Source organism: Dermacentor variabilis, chromosome 1 (genome assembly GCF_050947875.1).
Source record: "Dermacentor variabilis isolate Ectoservices chromosome 1, ASM5094787v1, whole genome shotgun sequence".
In the NCBI taxonomy this organism is placed as follows: domain Eukaryota; kingdom Metazoa; phylum Arthropoda; class Arachnida; order Ixodida; family Ixodidae; genus Dermacentor; species Dermacentor variabilis.
Genome location: NC_134568.1, coordinates 264004080 through 264023878, shown reverse-complemented (window position 1 = coordinate 264023878; position 19799 = coordinate 264004080). Strand labels below are relative to the sequence as shown.

General features: G+C 45.8%; 1 protein-coding gene across 3 annotated transcripts in view; it reads left to right on the top strand.

The window, feature by feature from the left end:
- LOC142563814 (uncharacterized) overlaps positions 1 to 9479 on the top strand; it is a 41556-nt gene extending 32077 nt beyond the window's left edge. For all 3 annotated transcript variants that reach the window (XM_075674455.1, XM_075674450.1, XM_075674462.1), the window contains one exon: positions 9263 to 9479. The gene's annotated coding sequence lies outside the window, so the exon portion shown is untranslated. The remainder of the gene's footprint in view (positions 1 to 9262) is intronic.
- Positions 9480 to 19799: the final 10320 nt, after the last annotated feature.

Here is a 19799-nt window from a genome sequence, read left to right as displayed (position 1 = left end):
TATTTTCCCAAAAGAGATCACGTATATAAAGCTATTCTGCAAAATATAGGAGGGCGAGTTAAATGAAAGTGAGCCAATGCGAATATGTGACAGACGGTGTACTTTACTTAAAAGTAGTCTCCATGACCATTTAGACATTTGTCCCATTGACTAAGGAGTCGGGTGATTCCCGTCTCATAAAACTTTTAGGCTACTTCTTCAACAAATCTGCAACTGACTCTTTCACGTCATCGTCCGACACGAATCTATTTCCCTTGAGCGGTTTCTTTAGTTGTCCCAAAATGTGGAAGTCGCAAGGTGACAGGTCTCAGTTGTATGGCGGATGTGGCAGCGTTTCCCACTTGAACTTTGCCAGTATTGTATTACCCACATCAGCGACGTGGGGACGGGCATTGTCGTGGAACAATTAAAAATTAAATTATGATGTTTTATGTGCCAAAACCGCTTTCTGATTATGAGGCACGCCATAGTGGAGGACTCAGGAAATTTCGACCACCTGGGGTTCTTTAACGTGCACCTAAATATAAGTGCACGGGGGTTTTCGCATTTCGCCCCCATCGAAAGGCGGCCGCCGTGGGCGGGATTCAATTCCGCGTCCTCGTGCTCAGCAGCCCAACACCATAGCGAGGTCGTGGAACAAGATGACCCCATTAATCAATTTTTCACGTCGTTTCTTCTTGACTGCGACACGCAGCCGATCCGGCGTTTCACAATATCGAAAACGATTGATAGCCTCTCCGGCTTTAGCAAATTCTATCAGTAATGGCCTCTGACGATCGATAAAAAAAAAAGTCAACAACACCTTTCCGGCGGAAATGACGGCCTTTGCTTTCTTTGGGCGTGGTGAATTCGAATGTTTCCACTATAAGCTTTGCCGTCGTGTTTCAGGCTCGTAGTAGTGGCACCATGGTTCGTCCCCGATCACAATTGAAGACAAGGAGTCGTCACCCTGATTGTGATACCGGATCAGATGAGTCAAGGCAGCGCAGAACCTTCTTCTGGCGGTGGTTCAAAATCTTGGGCACCCATTGCGCACGCAAGAGCCGATAACCGAGATGTTCATGAATTATGGTGTGAACGGAACCGCGACTTATGTTCACATGCTCTGCCAGTTCATCAATGCTTATCATCCGTTCTTGTCTAATCAGCTCATCAACCTTTGCAGTTGTGTTGGGGGTAATTGCACGATGGCAATGGCCCGGTCTTGGATCGTCTTTGCAACTTTCACGTCCTTTTTCAACCGTTTGCTTCAACGCTTCACAGTGGCCAATGAAATGCAATGTTCAACGTACACGGCAGCCATACCGCGACTAATTTCTTTTTGGAAAATACCTTCAGGTGTCAAAAACCTCACGGCACCCCGCTGCTCAACTTCTGAAGTGTTCATTACGTCACGAATCCAGTGTATGAGAGCATTAAAGAACATTTACCCTCACACCTGCTTGTCACTTTCATAAATGAAAGATGCCTGTGTGCTACGCGCATGCCTCGCAGATAATGAACCGAACCACTATTGCGTGGGGTAGGTAGGCTCACTTTTATTTAACTCGCCCTCGTTCATTAGAAATGCGAAGATACAATGGAATATACAAATGCTTGACAAAGGGCAAAAAAGTGTCACTGGAAAGAAAGTTCACTGCACGCGTATACACAATACCTCGCAACAAGATATTTAAGTATACGTATAAGTCTCCAATAAATCTACGTATCTAAGAAAAAGTCACTGCATATTATGCGTCAAAGAAGGCAAATAAACATGTTGCGCAATCACAGATTCACGGAATCCTATATCCCGCCCCCATTCCATCCACTCCTCCCCGATGTATCGCGCGCGACGGAAGGCGACGCGCTTGTTCCCCGCTTTTCTCCTTTGCGCACACAAGATTGAGCCACCATTTTCGGCTCACCCATTCCATCCGCCCCCCCTCCTACGCTTTCAATCGCATACACAGCATGCGGCGCGCGGTCACGACATTATCGCCCTTAGACTTCATACGAAACATGACGGAGACGGCAACAGCAGGAATGCGCCTGGAGTGTTCATATAATTGCTATCACAATAATATAATAATAGTATCCGGCAAATGAAGCGTGCCGTAGCCGATTACTTTCCGCAAAAGAAGTACCAAACTGTCACCATGCAAGAATTCGCTGCGCCGCAACAATGTATCTTTTTTTTTTTTGTGGGGCGGGGGCACCGCAATGAAAAAAAAAACGCAAGGGAGAGTATTTTGGCCACAATCCAATGCCTACTTTGGGCACCTAAGGTGGTTGCCGAAAGAATATTGAAGAAAACATGAGAGGCTTGGTCGAGACAAGACTTACGTCTAGACACACGAGCAGTGCCGTAGCTATATATAGGGAGTCCCCCCTCCCCCGAAATTTTTGTTGCAGTATGGGGCCTGCCCAGCCCCCAGCCCCCTCTCACCCGCCCACCACCAATCAGGTACGTTAACCTCCCCCCCCCCCCCCCCCACTCCCTTCGAAAAGAAATTCTGGCTACACCACTGCATACGAGACGTAACGTCAAACATTCAAAGTCTCGTTTTCACTGGCGAATACGCGGCCCGACGTGACACCATCCCATTTGAACCATAGCCTGTCGCAGACGCTGCACCCCGAACCAAACCCCAGCCGCACAGAGTACTTGTCGAAGGGCTTGTTCGCACCTACAGATGAGACGCGCTGCACTCTCAACGTCGCCGCCCGCTGCAGATTCGCCTCACTTTTGTGCGCAAGGTGCTCGTCACGCTCCTAGGGCTTCTGGATGCAATGCTTAGAACGCTGTAACATTGCAGCTTCGATGCTGCAGCGTCTAAGAAGCGTCGATGTTGAACTTCTCGTTTACGAGCCAGCAAACGCTGGCGTTCGGCGTCACGCGTAGCAGAGCAACGAAGACGTTCTTATTCCGCTCGGCAATTATTTCGGGTCTCCGCCTCTTCCACTCTCTACGCACAATTTGGTCGCCATCTCGGCTGCTTGGCTTTGTTTTCCTTTATGATGGCGCCTGCCCACTGTGGGGCATCGGCAAAGAGTCGGACGGCATTAGAGGATACGTTTAGTTGTTACCAAAACAATAGAAATTTGGGGGAAGAACCAACGGAAGGAAAAATAACAATATGCTACACATTTATCTATAAATCACCTTGAAACAAGTAAAAATTCCTCCGAGGCTGAGCAAGCATCCCTCTAGGGCAGTGTCCAAGAGAGGAGGCTCCCAGTGAAAGTATGTCCGGAACGGAAAAAACGTTAACTCCAAGTTGTCTAAAATGTTTTTCCTCAAATATGAAAAACGGCGACATAACAAACAAAAAAAGTAGTCGATTGTCTCCTCCACAGATTAGGCAGGCGCCAGGTCAGCCCTGTGAAGATAAACGTTCGTGACAGGTACCCCCGAAAACGTAATGCAGCAAAAATTACTTCTGTTTTTAGGGTGTGAAAGCAATTTCCATGCCAAGGGAATAGGAGGCGTAACGAAATTACTCGACGAAATTAGATACAGCTAGGTTCAAAAAGTCTCGAATTATTGTACGCGTCCCGAATCTGGCATCAGTTACGTAAATTGACGCAGGAAGTATCGAGAGAACAGGACCACCATGGACCGCTCTGGTCAGGGTATTCGCCATTTTTTTTTTTCATAAATGAGCCCTTATGGCCAGGCACCAATACCAATCTAATTAGGTTAAATGATAATGCCCTAAAAATTAAATGTACGCAATGGCTGAGAACAGCTATTTGCTGTGAGCGATGAAAATAGTGATAAAGAATTCGCTTCTGTGATAACTTTCGATATTGTTAAATACGGTTTGCGTAGAGCTAATACGAACTCTAGGAATTCAGCCAGGAATACGGCTATGAAGTCTGAAATTCTAATCAAAAGATGACCAGTCAAGAATAGGAGAGTACTGTGAGGCGTCTGTCGCAACCACAACATTTATCGCTATACTCAATAAGTTATCTTGTAAAATTCCATTTAATATATTGGGTGTTCTTTGTTTTTTAACTGCACCAACCTTTTCAAAATTTCCTGCGGCATATAGCACAATTCCAACCCATGAACTAAATTACTCGATGAGGCTACCATTACTTTTACGGAAAATCAAAATGCCTAATTAAATCATTAACCTAATTACGCAAATAAATCTTTGATTAATTAATTTACGGCACATATCGAAATTCACGAATTATAGCCGGTTAGTTTACAAGGCGTGTCGACTTAGAACGAATTCTCACGACTGCTTCAGTTTCGAGATATTAATTTTTAAATTGTCCGACAAAATGCATCCGTGTTCCAGTTCATTTTTTTTTTTAACAAAACGCCGTTTCGTGCATTGCAGCACAAAATTAAATGGAACACCGCGCTTGCTCACATGCCAAACACACGCTCTACATAACACGAAACGAGGGCTGCAACAATATGACACGGCCTTGTAAGCGACTTGAGAACTGCTTGCAGATGGATCTCTATTTCAGCAATGAGACAACGCTCGTATAACGTTACGTGAAAGGTTAAATAAAATGGTTGGAGTAGTCGCTTCTGCATAGCTTTATGAAAATTGAGCGCAACCCCTATGCGGACGCAAAAGGAAGACGAATACAGCAAGTGCCAGCAGCACAAGCGGCTAGCTCGTCATGCTCCTTCTCACCGCTGACATCCACGGTTACGCATACATTATGCGAAAGCGCTGGCTCTGACGCGCGCACTCAGTGTGCATCACCGCGTGCACACCGGCGTGTATTCCGGCGACCGCAGCTGGTACTTTGAAGGAGCTATTGTTTGTAAGCATTAGGTAGGGCTTGGGAAAAATGCTTCGGTCTAGCACAGTTGGCGCATGTGTTTCAAGTATATATATATATATCAGTACGTCCAATCTCATTGATTTTGGAACTTCGCCCTGACCAAGAGCCAGCAGCTTTCGTTTTAAGTTTAGACGGAGATAATTATTTAGTTATTTCCACCTTGGTGCGTGAGACATCACCGCTAGAGGATGCGGCGGCAAATATCTGTCGTTCAGCATTTGAGGGAGGGCCTACAGCCTGTTCTCATTAGGGGGCCTACAGCCCTCAAATGAGAACAGGGCCAACCCGCCGCGGTGGCTTAGCGGGTATGGTGCTGCGTTGCCAAGCGCGAAGTAACGGGGTGAAATCCCGGCTGCGGCGGCCGCATTTCGATGGGGGCGCAATTCAAGAACGCCAGTGTCCCGTGCATTGGGGTACGTTAACGATCCCCTGGTGGTCAAAATTAATCGCGCGCGCCTCATAATCAAACCGTGGTTTTGGCACGTAAAACCCCACAATTCAATTCAAGAGAAAATGGCCTGCAGCCCTCAAATGAGAACAGTGACTTGGCAGCACCACAAGACAATCGGAAACACCACCACCAAGATCATATAGAATGAAACTCCATAAGCGTCTGATGCAGTTGTAATGCATGGCACATACTTTACATACACCAAAGTCGCTCTCATACAACGTGCACAGTTCGCTTGAGCTACAAGGAAACAAGTCGAGATGAACACGTTCATAATTACTTGATCGAAGGCACTATGTAACAGACTCAAAGAGTGTTCCTTTTTTCTAAGCAGCATATCGTATACAGGTAATTTATGTTTCGTTTCATTTCGTATTTATTTTTAGCAATTAGACGAAACCGTATATACGAGGTGGTATCTGATAGTTTCGGCACTGGCTTTTTTTCTGAAAAAGAAAAGTAATTTATTTGTGTGCATTCACACACTGTCATCTTCCAACTAATCTCCTTGCGCGGCAATACAGCGCGTTCAGTGTTCCTGCCACTTTTCAAATATTTGCTGAAAGTGTTCTTTCCTGTACGAGTAAAACAACTTCTGCGATTCCTGCTTGGTTTCTGCAGTGTCGAAACGGCAACCCTTGAGCTGGGATTTTAATTTTGGAAAGACATCGAAATAAGCAGGAGCCAAATCTGACGAGTGGGGTAGGCACAATGTTGTTTCCGGCGGGAAAGTCGTGTGTGCGCTGTGTTCTGTGAGAGGGTGCATTTTCCTCGTGCAGCGTCCAGCTCCTCGTGCGCCCAAGATCGGGTTGTTTTCTCCAAATGGCTTCCCCCAGACACCCTAAAATTTGGCAGCAAATACTGCTGTTTATAATCTGGCCATCCGGGACGAATTTCTGACGCACAATACCGTGAATGCCGAAAAGCACCATCAGCATGCACTTCGTACCTCAGACATCTCCTTTTTCTAGCTAAACGTTATGATTTACCACTTCAAAAACTTGAAAAATCTACAAATAATGAAATTTCTATAAGTTTATGCGCGAATAATACTTTTTCTGTTCGAGTAACGCCGATTGGGCAGATGAGTTTTTACAAAAGTCGTGTACCGTACAGAAACCACATATCACATTATGTAGAAACCCACGCACGACAAGATTGTTCCCTAGTGCGAAAGTCACCTCTGTATTTCCGATGATGTGGGCAATATTCAACTTTTTTTTTTTTGTAATTCTGGACGTTAAAGATTCAGCAAAAATATTCAAAACAGGAGCCGCCATAATAAACGTTGTGGGACAACAGCGCGTCGTCGAGACGAGTGCGCGCAGGCAGGCTCTCAAGTATGTTTTCGTTTTTAATTAATTACGCGTACCGTTAATTCGGCAGATGTTTTTTTTTTCTTCTTCTCCTGTTTCGCTATATACAATTACATTCTTGTTCGTGCATCGTACGAGCCGTCACGTCATGCATGCACTTGTCAACAACAACCCGCTCAGAAAGAAGGGGCGCCGCGTCTGAAAAGGAGAGCCCGTACCTGTGGACAGCGTGCCAGTAGGCCGAGAATCCTAACGCGGCGTTTCTCGCGCGCGGCACGCGCACGCCCGGGTTTTATAGGAGGGGCGCGGTGCCTGAGAGCGCGGAATCGGCGAGGGTAGGCCCTCCTCTCTAACGCGCCATCGCGGCTCCCGTGACGTTTCGGATCAGACCCCTCAAGGACGTCTGGTCCGCTGACAGCGTTCTCCCACGCGACCACGACCACTGGTAGCGCAACAGGACGCACGCACGCGCGCAGCCCTCGCCATGCGCAGCTCTGGCCCGTACCGGTTCTGGGGTCGCGCTCCCGCGGCACGTGCGACCACTGGTATACACACGCGCTGGCGGAGAGCGGAAGCGAGAGGACAACCCTCGCCCCAGTGTCTGGCTCTTCCGTCCAAGCCTGGCCAGGCGGTCGCGTGGCGCTCCTCGCCTTTCCTTATTTACGCCGGCTGCAGGCAGGGAAAGCTGCGTTGAGCTCATTTGCAGAAGCGGACCGTGCCGGAAAGCGGGTGGCAATGCTTTGACGCGGTTTGCTGATGCGCTACGTCATCAGCGGCAAGAAGTTCCTGTTCTGCGCACGTTTGAGGCCCAACCGCGCGTCGCGTGGATTTCGTTCAATAAATCGCCGAGTTACCGCGGTCTGCACTAACGGCGGCTCGTCGCTCGAGCGATTACGTCCTGAATCGAATTGTTACAAGCTCCGGCGAAAGGCGGAAGGAAATTCAGCGCACGTAAGAAGCTACAAACGGCCTGAGGACGTGCTCGTCGTCGCAGGTAAAGCAATCCAAGAATGGCGAAAGCCACGTACACTTACCCATTTATCGATTTCCCATGCTCAAAACGAGCCCCCCCCCCCCCTTTCCAGCCCCAGTTTTGCAAACTTTTCTTTGTGGGAGCCTGCTGGTGCTGGTGCTGGTGCGCGAAGGGTTCAGCCACGACACTACGCCCATTAAAAAGCGTTACTATGCGTTTTTTTTTTTTTAGTCACCTCTCTCTTGGTCCACTTTTTCTACACAGAAAAGCGCTTTCAGTGGCGGAACTAAACGCTCCACATGCCGCTGCGTGCACAGAACCGTGCAGACAACTGAGTAAGCCAGCGAGAAGGTGTTCTCTGCGGGTGAACGTTCGATGCGCGCGCGCTGTGCCGAAACCGAAGGGGCGAACGATCGTGCGGGTAAGACACGCACGGAGCGAAAGCGGCGAACTAAGCGCATGTCACGTCTAGCACAATTGAATCCAGCGCATGAACTGTAATCGAAGTGGGCTTTCAAATGCTACCGATGGAAGTGACAGCCGTCGTCACAGTGAATGCTGACCAGGCAGCTACATGAAGATACGCAGCGGTAATTGGACAGCGCAAGATAACTTCAAGGTCGTTCTTGTTTCTTAACAAACTGCGGTCCATTTAAAGCAATATTTCCGGGGGAAAACAGCCCCCCCCCCCTTTTGGACGCAAGATTGAGTGTCGTTATGATCAGGATATTTTTATCTGTGTCAGACACCTTCCCTGTTTTCTTTCGTTCGAGTTGTTTTGCTTTGAACAAAACTCGGGGAGTACTGATCGACTTAGCGCAGAACTCGTCACTGCGACTCGGACGCTTGGATGTGATCCCTACATCCCATCCTGGAGACACACTCGGGATAAAATGCGCTAGTGCAGGTATTATATATATATATATATATATATATATATATATATATATATATATATATATATATATATATATATATATATATATATTCGTTAGCAAGCCTCGGTGAAAAACTGACAGGCATATTAATTGCATAAAGTTATAAATAAATCGCTTGGTCGTGTTCGTATCGTACATTTCACCCTAGCTTGTTCCCCTCTTTCGTGGTAATCTTTACCAGGAAAAAAAACGCTTAGTGAAGCTTGTTAAACACATGTAATTTCATTAGCGCCGATGTAACAGCTTCAAAACACGAAACGATTTCTATTGGCCTATCACCTTCTCCGTGTGGGCTAAGTAGAGGGCAGTCGAGGGCATTGAATTCTTCCCAATTAGTCATGTTGTATACCTACCGCCATAGTCGTGTCATTCAAACGCATTTAGCTGATCTCGCGACACGCCCCGATTCGTATATGTTGCGTTCCGACCAGAGCTGCTCCTTTTGTGACGTTCAATTTTCGTCTTTAGTATATAACGTGCGAGCATGTCTGCATAAGAATGCGTGCGTTCTCCATCAAGAAAGAAAGGTTCTCACTTTTTTATTGAGAGCCCGTGACAACGTAAGATGCTCGTTCTTGTCCCTTTCAATGGAACTAACTGCGAATATGGTTTCATGGGCTACATAGAGTTGCCATGCCTGCGCAGATCTCTTGTGCACTCGTGTTTCTTTAGGCACGCTGCGTACAATCGCCAATTAAAGACCGCTTCAAGTGCCCGCAATGAATTAAAACAGTGCCTGATTGTTTACTTGTTCGTTTGTTGTTTTTCTTTGGCTTCTGTGCAGGTTGTCCCGCCCATCAGATGCCCCTTAGACTTCGACATGCCACAAGAACCGTTTGACGCAGCGTTGCATCAGCTGAAACGTTACTTCCTTCCACTAACGTCGTCCGTAACAATCCTAGGATCTTTATTCACCGAAGGCCTTGAAGCACACGATGCAGTGACCATTGCACAATGGCCTACATATGTTGCAATAAAGTGCCTGTTCAAGCTTCCATATACCCAATAAGTGTACTGGCTCGTTGTTGTTTATGTGGCCTCAAAGCATGGCTCTGATCAGCAGTGGCATATTTTTTTTTTCAGTTTCTTTTCCTTTTTTTTTTTTTTTGAAGAAAGGGTAATGGGGTGGTCAGCTTTTTTTTTTTCACGGCACTTATCAGCGCCTGTTGAGCTTTAAATATGCAAAAATATGAAGAAATAAAAATAATACGTGTTGCAGTTCCCAACCCTGAAAGATTTAACGGGCAGCTGTAGACTACATTTTTATTAGCAAAGCACCGCTTTTATTTCTGTATATCTAAATTTTGATGACTAGAATGCAGCCCGCTGAATCCACATTACGACTAGTAGGGATGAGAAAAACAAGAGTTATGAAATGAGTTAAGTGCAATGGACAGCGCTGAACAAGTAGACACGTCCATTGGTATTCAAATCAGTAAAGCACAGAAGAGGACGTTCCAAAGCATTTCAAATGCTACCATGCCGTTTTCTTTTTATTAGAGGCATGGCACCAGAACATTTTCCTTTTCATCTGAAGCGTGCTTTTCTTAAAATGCCTTGAAAAGGACGTTTCGACACTCTCTCGCGTGGTTGTAACACAAGAAGGTGAGGGAGAAAATAGATTACGTCTTCACAGGCTCAATTTTAATAGCCGCCAAGCGAATGAGGAGCACAATTTATGGCGGGCCACCGCGGCTGCTTAGTGCATACTGCGCACGACGTCGTCGGTTCTCCCGGACACGACAGCCGCATTCCGATGGCGGCGTAATGCAAGAACGCTTGTGTATCGTACGTGCTTTGAATGCGCATTAAGGGACCTCCGCTGGTCAAATCTGTCTCAAGAGCAGTTCTCTGCTGCGTCGCATATATTGTTCTGAAACCAAACAGACAAACTATAGGTTGAACAGCACGTGCTGTACGAGCACCGTGCAGCACACGGGACATGCGGCGGATTCTTGGCCACATGAAGGCAAAAAAAAAAAAGCAATAAGCCGACTTTGCCAATGCTGGAATGGCATGACCCTGATTTCTCTGCATCGCTCATGGCGCTACTCTTGATGCGAAATAAAATTTTGAAGTTTGACATTTCTTAAAGTGCACATCCCCACGCGCAATACTAACGCTATTATTCTTAATTCACCGCCGGAAATCAAGTGAGCGGTAGCTTTGCGCCGGACATCGCTGCCATCAATTCTTCTGGTTCGTTTTCGACAGATTTTCATGGGTGTCTAGTTTTCGTTTCATTTCGTGCTCAAACTTGTAACAAACATGCATGCGTGATTTCTGCGCTGAAACTGCTCAATAGGCGTATAATTTATCCAAGTGTTCTGCACCCCTACAAGATGCTATTAGGATCTGGAGTAAAAAAAAAAACAAATTAACTTTAACAGCGATCATGGCTCATCGACATAAGCAGCGCAGAGGGTCAGTCGTGAGGATCATAAACTTAATTAACACACACATATCCTGCCGGTCAAACTTGCCTCACGCCCGGACTCCCATAGATAGTTTACGGCTGTAGCAGTTCATCGGTCTAGGAGGGGGTAACGCATTCCCAGCATTCAGTGAAATAATACCATGTTACTTGTGTTTCTTCCTTACTGTCACGGGAACGGGACAATTCACAGTATACAGGTGCCTGACCATAGGACGAGCACTGATACCGAATGTGCTGCACATCAGAGGCGATGATGGTGTCTTCTGCAGCTGCATCTCTTCCTCCTTGTTGTCAATTCATTGCCTCTGATGGCAAGCTGATGTCTTTTTTTAAAGCTCCTCTTTCCCTTCACTTCATTTACTCCTAATGCCTTGATGATGTTCGAATTCTGGGTAAATAAAATGAAGTGAAAGGGGCGCGCAAATAAAACACAGATGAGACCAGAAGAATGCTAAATATTCTAATCTCTTATACCCTTCATAGTAGGCTCAGGTAGTAATGGCTTAACGAAGCTGCGCCATAAAAACTCGTGACAAGTAAATTTCGGCAAGAACACAATGCATGTAAATGATCCTATGCATGAGTAACATACAGTAGCGGAAGTAGTACACGCAAATGCAGAATGCTCTTGGAAACGCTTTCCGTTGTGGTGAAGTAATGCGATAAGTTCACAGCCCCATTTTCGATCAATATTTAGAACTGAAAACAAACGGCACTCAGAAGACAATCGTGATTGGGAGTTGGCACGCACGAAGCTGATATTAATGGAAGGGCGAAAAATTGAGCCCACACAAAATGTAACAGAGGTGAACGGTGAAAGTTAGCTGGTCAAGCGGACACGCAAGAAGCAAGACACTTCGGGTGAATGTAATTTGTGTTTGGCACTTGAAGCCCAAATTCTGTACCAAGAGAAGCAGCGCAAGAAGACAAAAAACTTACTACGAGGTAAATGAAGACTGACAATGTGCTGTCGGCTTTTTCTTTTTCTAATAAGTTTCTTTTTTTTCGTTTTGCTTGCCTCAAGAATGTAATGGGACGGCTCATTTACAAGAAAAAATTTCGAAGATTGGCCCCCACTGCATTACGACACTGATACTGCGGGTTAGAGCTAGGAAAATCAGTCGGAAATGACAGGAAATGAAAAAAGGAAAGAGGATAGCGATAACAGCACAGAGTGAAGACGTGTGTATTTTCTAGCCCATTGGGGGGTGTCTTAACTGATGCTCTGCTTTCTGTCGCGCACGCTTGTGCGTTTACTCGGCACACGAGCAGCTTATGTTATCGCGCCGACTCTTGTTTTGGGGTCACCCTTGTGATCTCTCCTTATCACGTGCCCAGCACTTCGACGAGCCCCGATTGTGCGATATGTCACCAGCATTCTACCCGCTGCACTTGGACACAGCCGACCGCGAGACTGTCTATGCATGGTTCACAGCCGCTGTTCGCCCACTTGGCCAGTCGTCGTATCCTAAAGGGGCCGCTTAAATACCTGCGCGCCTCACTTTTTTTCGTAATTTTAGTGCTGTTCCGTACGCGCTATTGCCATCATGGTGCGCGCTAATACATTACTGAAGGCGATGACCTAAAGTGGTCCCTTTGATGAAGAATGGCTCCTTTGACGAAATGTGTCTTAGAAGCTCCTTACGGATAACAGATGGCATACGCAATTTAGTCTGTGATGCCACGCCGAAAAGCGAAAGCCTGTTCATTTCAATGGGGCACATTCAGTGCGATGATTTTTTTCCAAGGCATGCTTTTCATGCTCCGATCTAGTTTACCTATTGATGTCATGGCAACCAAGAGTGCAGACTTTTTATTACCTAGAAGTCGTTGGTTGCAGGGCTTCTTTAACCCTTGAGTTAAAGAGTTCCCGTAATTATGTTAGGTGCTCATTATCGCACAAGCAACGTTATTTACTCTCAACAGCCACCGGCCACCGTACAGGGAACGCAGAACCACCGAAGAACTTACACTCACTTCGCCGTCATCCAACATTACCGCATACCGGTGACAGTAAAAATGCGTGGAAGGTACAGTAGTATTTCACCTTCCAATCTTCTTAATTGAGGGCCTGGAGAAGATGGGCACGTAGATGCACCTAGGGCAGCTTCGAGTTCTTACATGGTAAAATGTATGTTCGTTTCTGATACCCGAGCCTCAGGCAAAAGGGAACTACTGACATGCCTCAATAACTCGTAGCCTAGCGCTATAGTCCCTCGCACTACAAGACAACTGATCCTACTTCTAAAGCCGGGAAAATCTCCGTTGGACTTGATGGCGTATCGCCCTATTGCTCTGGCAAGCTGCATTTTCTCTGCAAGCTGGGCACCTTCTCCACGTCATTATAATTTTGCTCTGGATTGCTAGAACCCGCTGTTGCTCATTTTGTCGCTCTGCCGCTCATGTTACTGACGAGAGAGGCAGGTCCTCTTCGTTGCTGTCCTCGTTACTGCAATGTTGTCGAGATGTTGCTGCGATGCTGCTTGGACGTTGTTACTACGTCCACTTTCATGGACACCTGCTGAGATGCGAGCTTCTTCGATACATGTGTGTATTTTGGCGAAGAAGTCGGCACAGAAAATTTCTATCTTCGTCATATTTCGATCTTCATAATGGCTTCAATTGGGGGCCCGTATGGCCTGGCCATCAGAGTTGCCCCGGAGTGGGGCCCTCCATTTCATTTTCTCTCTACTCCGGAGAGTGGATATACCCGTAATTCCACTCCTTCCAACTCCTCGGGATGGTGAGAGTTGGACTATTCCTACTCTTCGAAAAGCTGAGCTGATTCATCCCATTACTTCAGTTGCACTAAATCATAAACTTTATAATTGTTCACTGCTTGCCCCCCCCTTGCATGCCTAACTAACAACATATTTCTAAAATCTTAACAACGTTACATGTAATGTTACGCACTGTTTTTTTCGCGTACGTACTAGTATTCTGCAACTTTGATTACTAATATAATTGCGAAACGCATTGATGTGTATTGCAGAACAATGTTTTTTTTTTTTCACGTTTGCTGTCATATTTCTGGGCACCATTTTTTTCGAGCATACATACGTCTCTGACCACCTGTTAACGCACCTTCTGGATACTCGACAGTGTGCGAAAAAACACGGCGCGCGTTCCAAATCACCATGGCCTAGCGCGGGGTGTAACCGTTTGATACGTCGTTTTTGGCCTCTATCCTGACAATTCCCTTTGACCTGTATCGGGCCATAAACTTCGCCCGATGCAGTAACCTGACCGACCGCCAGATCAGCCCGACGCCACAGTGCGGTTCCAGGAAATGCCAGCCACCGAAAGTGGTGTTATAAAGCCAGGGAGGCAGTCCGGACTCTCTCTCCTTCAAGCTTGTTTCGTCCTTAGGGAAAGTCTCGGGAATCTGGGAATGGAAAGATGTTATTTAAGCAGCTTGTAGCTGCTGTGTTGCGCTCTCCTTGTATCCACCGCGACATGTAAACTATTGTATAAATTCTTCGCCGTAAAAGCTTTCCTCGTCTATGACTCTGCGTGAGGTGGGGTCCAGACGTCCTGCCGGCCACGCATACTTCGGTACAGGCAACACCCTGTTTGCTGATGCAGTCCTATACGAAGCGGCGACCATTGGCTGCATTCAAGGCAGCACAATGTCTTCCGGGTTACCGCATGACCCAAAAGAGACAATTCCTCAACGTGAAGAGTTCGTCATCAATTTCACCGTTCTCTACCTGGTACCGATGACAGGGAATTCTCAGGGAGAGACGGCGCACTCGCTGTCGGTTCGCCTCAAGCAGAGCTGCCTCAATAATTGCGAAGGTGGGTGCAGCTGCTGCTATCTTCTGAGACAAAATTGACCACGCCTTGGTTACGAATAACTGCGGCCCACTGAGAGTATACATCAGGCAGCCGATTGTAGATTTCTCGCAGCGCCTCCTTGTTGTCTCCGGGCTTACTACCGTACCGATAAACACGACGGCTACTTCTAGCTGTATTCCTTCCAGCATTTTCTTTATTGGACAGCGTAAATACTCAGTTAACATGTGGTTTACCCTTGAAATTGAACCGTATGCATTCACTTGCCGGAGATCCAGAACGATTTCGACCGGGGCGAGGAGCACGTCTGCACCGGCTAGGCTCAGCAGCTGTCACTCGTACGCCTCTGGCTCTTCTTGACTGCAGTGACGCCTACCTATGTTTCCATAGTCATGAGTTTGGCACCGAGTGGCGTAGCTTTCCGCAGCCGTGTTGTCTTTCTGTAAGAAACATGATGCTCATATTGGCGCAGTAAATATACAGGAAAGCAGTAAGCACACAGTAAGCACACTACTTTTCAGCTAATACCCAAGACTATAGGTGTACAGCTCTTGCGGGTGTTATTTGCCTATACTTACCCAGTACGACGAGCTATCAGGGTGCTTAACGCTTTATGAAACGTACGTACGAGTGCTTCTCAACAAATGAAACTTTTCGCCTCCACAGAAGAGCTTTATTGGCGTGAGTGCATTGGAAGTGTCATGTCAAATGGAAGTTATTGCCTGTAATGTGTAATGACGCAGTTTGACCTTAATGAAGTCGGTAAGAATATAACAATCGTGCGGGCTGGCAGTGACTCGGAGCCATGATAACCTATCCGATATTCAGCTTATAAAATTCCATGCACAAATAAAAGCGTTATAAAGGGCGAAAAGGCTCAGCGACTGCTTTTGCTCCGCGAAACGAGAGCAACAAAAATAATTGGGCAGAAACCATCGAAGGATGATTGTCAAAGACAAATAATAGGCTTCCCAGTGTACATGCCGAGATATGCGACTGGGGACACTTATTGGTTAGCTATACTGGTCGTTGCTATAAGGCGAATGGGCGCGGTGACGTTGCACTGCCTTCAGAATTGGGCCTGCGGTACAAACCACATTGCATCACTTGCCAGGACATATAACGTGCGCTGCTATCAGGATCTGCCCGCCAACTCACCACCTTTGATTTCCACAATCGGTACAGTTTAGTCGGCCAGACTATGTCCATGCAGCCAAAGGAAGCTTCGTGTTAATTAAACCTAGCAAAAGTTGCGTTAGCTACAATGGTCTTTCTGAATACCTTTTTTGTGACATTTGGAGTGGACCATTGTCGAGGGCGTCATAGAGCGGAATTCCTCCACCGTAAATAGCGCCTTCACCATAGAAGTGCAAGAAAGTATGTCTCAGGAGTCGCGAATAGCTAAGTGAACAGAAAGATAAAGAGCGAGAAGGAAGGAAATGTAGAAAGTTTAGCCTCTGTCCAATTTGATACAGTGCCAGCACGCGACACTCTTTCTCCACCGGCTTCTCCCGAGGACACACTTTATTCCTGCGAACTGTTGATAAGCGCTGCAGTTCTTAAGTGATGCACTTAAGGGTGCTCGAACAGCGAAATTTCCGAATCGAATCGAATAAGAATATTCCAAAGAAACATAAGATCGAATACCCATACACATTTCCTTATTTCTAAAAAAAAGCCGAAATATGAAGTGAGGACTGAAAGTTTTCCGAGTCCATTGGGTAAAAAAAGGTTTATTTACATCATTTCACGCATGTAATGCCGTTCATAACTGAGGGCCCAGTCCACTGAGTTTGAAAATTCACAGAATAGGCCAATTGGAACCTTAATAGCGTACTCAACTCCCATTTTATAGTGCTCAGACAAGGCTAATTCCTCCGTCGCGAATACGGAACACCGAAGCACGAAAGGTGAATCACGGTCCTGATTTTCCGGCTGCCACGTCTAGAGCTTGTTCAAAGAAGCTAGATAATATCCGCAAACAAGGGAACCCCCGCGATTGCTCAGCGGCTATGGTGTTGCGCTGCCAAGCATGAGGTCACGGGATCAAATCCCGGCTGCGGCAGCCGCATTTCGATACAAGCGAAATGCAAAAACACCTGTGTCCCGTGCATTGGGGGCACGTTAAAGGTCGCCTGGTGGTCAAAATCAATCCGGAGTCCCCCACTATGGCATGCCTCATAATCAAATCGTGATTCTGGCACGTAAAACACCGGAATTCAATTCAAACAAGGGCTATTGATCCAGACGGTCGGGGAAAATGTCCAGATACTGCTGCTCGTGTACATACAAGGATAACGTGGCGCGTTTGTTTCAGCGCCTCGGGACTTCCGAAAAAAAAACTGCTTATTGTTAAATGCGCTTTTTTCAATGAAGTGCCGCTTGGGTTTTCATCTTGTCAATAGAGCCCTGATCACGGGAGCGCTACTGAAATTAAAGCACCAGGCACACAGAGTTGTCGAAAAGCGATGCGCGCGAGCGCGATAATTATTGTTGTGCAACTGAAGTACACCTCCAAGGCACGGTTGGCGCTGTACAAGCTTTAGGGGCACCACGCGCCACTGTGAAGAAATAAGCGTTAATAATAACAATAACTTTCAAGATAGCGATGTCATCTGCCCTCGTTTTATTATTTCATTTCATTATATGTGCTCTTTTGGCATAACGAACAACTTTGCTTCCCGGTGGCACTTAGCAACCCAGCTACTCGTGTGCCCTCGTTAACTCGAATCTAAACATGCAAAATCAGATGTCCCAATTTAACTGCATTGTAGAAGCGTATGCATATGAGAAAGCCAGCAGCGTTTCCCGGCTGAAGCCGCCGAAGGCTTACTTTTATTTATGCAGGAACCTAACACATCGCGCAGTTAGGCATTATTGTAGGGAGGACGAAACAATAACAAGAATGAAAGCATGGGAACCACAAACACAGTTATCACTTGCACATACAACTAAAGCATGTATCTTGCAAGGATGAGCAAAACATATTTGCAGGAATATCCACAACGCTACCATCCGTGATTCCACTCGCGAATCGTAAAAGGGAAAAAATGAATGGGCAAATACATCCGTACCAGTGGCGTAGCCAGAAATATCGTTCGGGGAGGGGGGGGGGGGGGGGGGGGGCTCAAGTTGCAACTCGGCCTCCTCCTTAAGAGGAAGCTTTAGCTCGGGTGCTGCGATCTAAATACATGTAGAAGATGAATTCGTTTTTCTCGGCAACCGCTGTACCAAATTTGAAGAGCTTTGTTGCATTTAAAAGAAAAACTTAAATTCTATTGACTGCTGGTTTCGAATTTTTCAATTATCTTGTCAATTCTTTATCAAAAATTGGCCAATATCGCACATTTTCAGAAAACAAAACTTTCAAGTTTAGAACTCTGTAACTCAACAATGAAAAATGATATCATAATTCTGTGAGTTTCATCTAATAGTACATCTACAGCGGACAAAATTGATATGTTACACATGAATCTCAAAAAAATTTTGTATTATGGAAGTACGGCTTTTGCAGTACCCTTGTACACAACGTAATGAATTCACGTAAGGTACAAATTGACATACCTAATTTGTCCGCTTTGCTGTTTACAGAACTGGAATATCTGTTCTTGATGCAGAGCTATTAGATTGTAAACGTTGTGCTTCCATTTTTTTCGAACTTTGGAATATTTTGAAATATTTTAAAGAAACTTCAGGCCCTAAATCGAAATTCCGCTTCCAACAGACACTATAATTTAACTTTATCTCTTAAATGCAACAAATTTCATTCAAAGCGATCCAGGGGTTATCTCAGAAAAGCGTTTGTGCGTTTTACATGTATTTGAATAGGCCGCGTTAGAGTTGGGCCCGAGCTAAAGCTTCCTCTTAAACAATTTGTCGAGGGATCAAAAACATGAATAATGATTGCATTGCCATTGCCAAAGATGCTGCAAACGAATTCTTGAACGCTACTCACTGTCAAAACAAGCTACGTAAGTAATTTTTCATAAAAGGATGTACTCGTATGTGCCATAAATTTTGTCCAAAATAACTGATATCAATGCTTCCACGTTTTTTGTCTATTCAATAAGTAAAGAATACATCACGCGAACTTTAGAACTTTTCAGTTCGAAACTATCAAAACAGTGCATACAGTTCATATTAAAAATGTGAAGGCCATGAAATGAACAAGTTGAGGACAAATATGTTAATGTCATTCTTTCTCATATATCTTTGTCATTCAAGAACCGTGTTTACATTCTTGTACATATACAATGGCCAGTTCAAAATTTCAATGATGATGTTATTTGTTCTAATGTATTACGCAGTAGCAGCTGTCTCCGGTCGTGTATCGTGAGTAATTGAACCGAAATTATAGTCGCAACAGAGAGCACGTATAAAAAGCAGGAGTTCTGCAAAATGTACGAGGGTGAGTCAAACGAAAGGGAGCCAATGTGAATATATGACAAACGGCGTACTTTATTTCAAAGTAGTCTCCATGAGCATTTAGACGTTTGTCCCATTGATTAACGAGTCGCGTGATTCCCGTCTCATCAAACTCCTTGGGTTGCTGCTTCAAAAAGTCTGTAGCTGACTCTTTCACGTCATCGTCCTACACGAATCTGGTTCCCTTGAGCTGTGTTTTCGGATGCCCCAAAATGTGGAAGTCGCAAGGCGACAGGTCTGAGCTGCATGACGGATGTTACAGCGTTTCCCAATTCAACTTTACCAGTTTTGTGTTAACCACATCAGCGAGGTGGGACGGGCATTGTCATGGAGCAAGATGACACCATTACTCAATTTTTCACGTCGTTTGTTCTTGATTGCGACACGCAGCCGTCACGGCATTTCACCATATCGGAAACAATTGATAGTCTCTCAAGATTTAGCAAATTCTATCAGTAATGGCCCCTGACGACCGAAAAAAAAGGTCAACACCTTTCCGGCGGAAATGACGGCCTTTGCTTTCTTTGGGCGTGCTGAATTCGAATGTTTCCACTGTAAGCTTTGCCGTCGTGTGTCAGGCTCGTAGTAGTGGCACCATGGCTCGTCCCCGATCGCAACTGCAGAAAAGAAGTCGTCGCTCTCATTCTGATACCGGATCAGATAA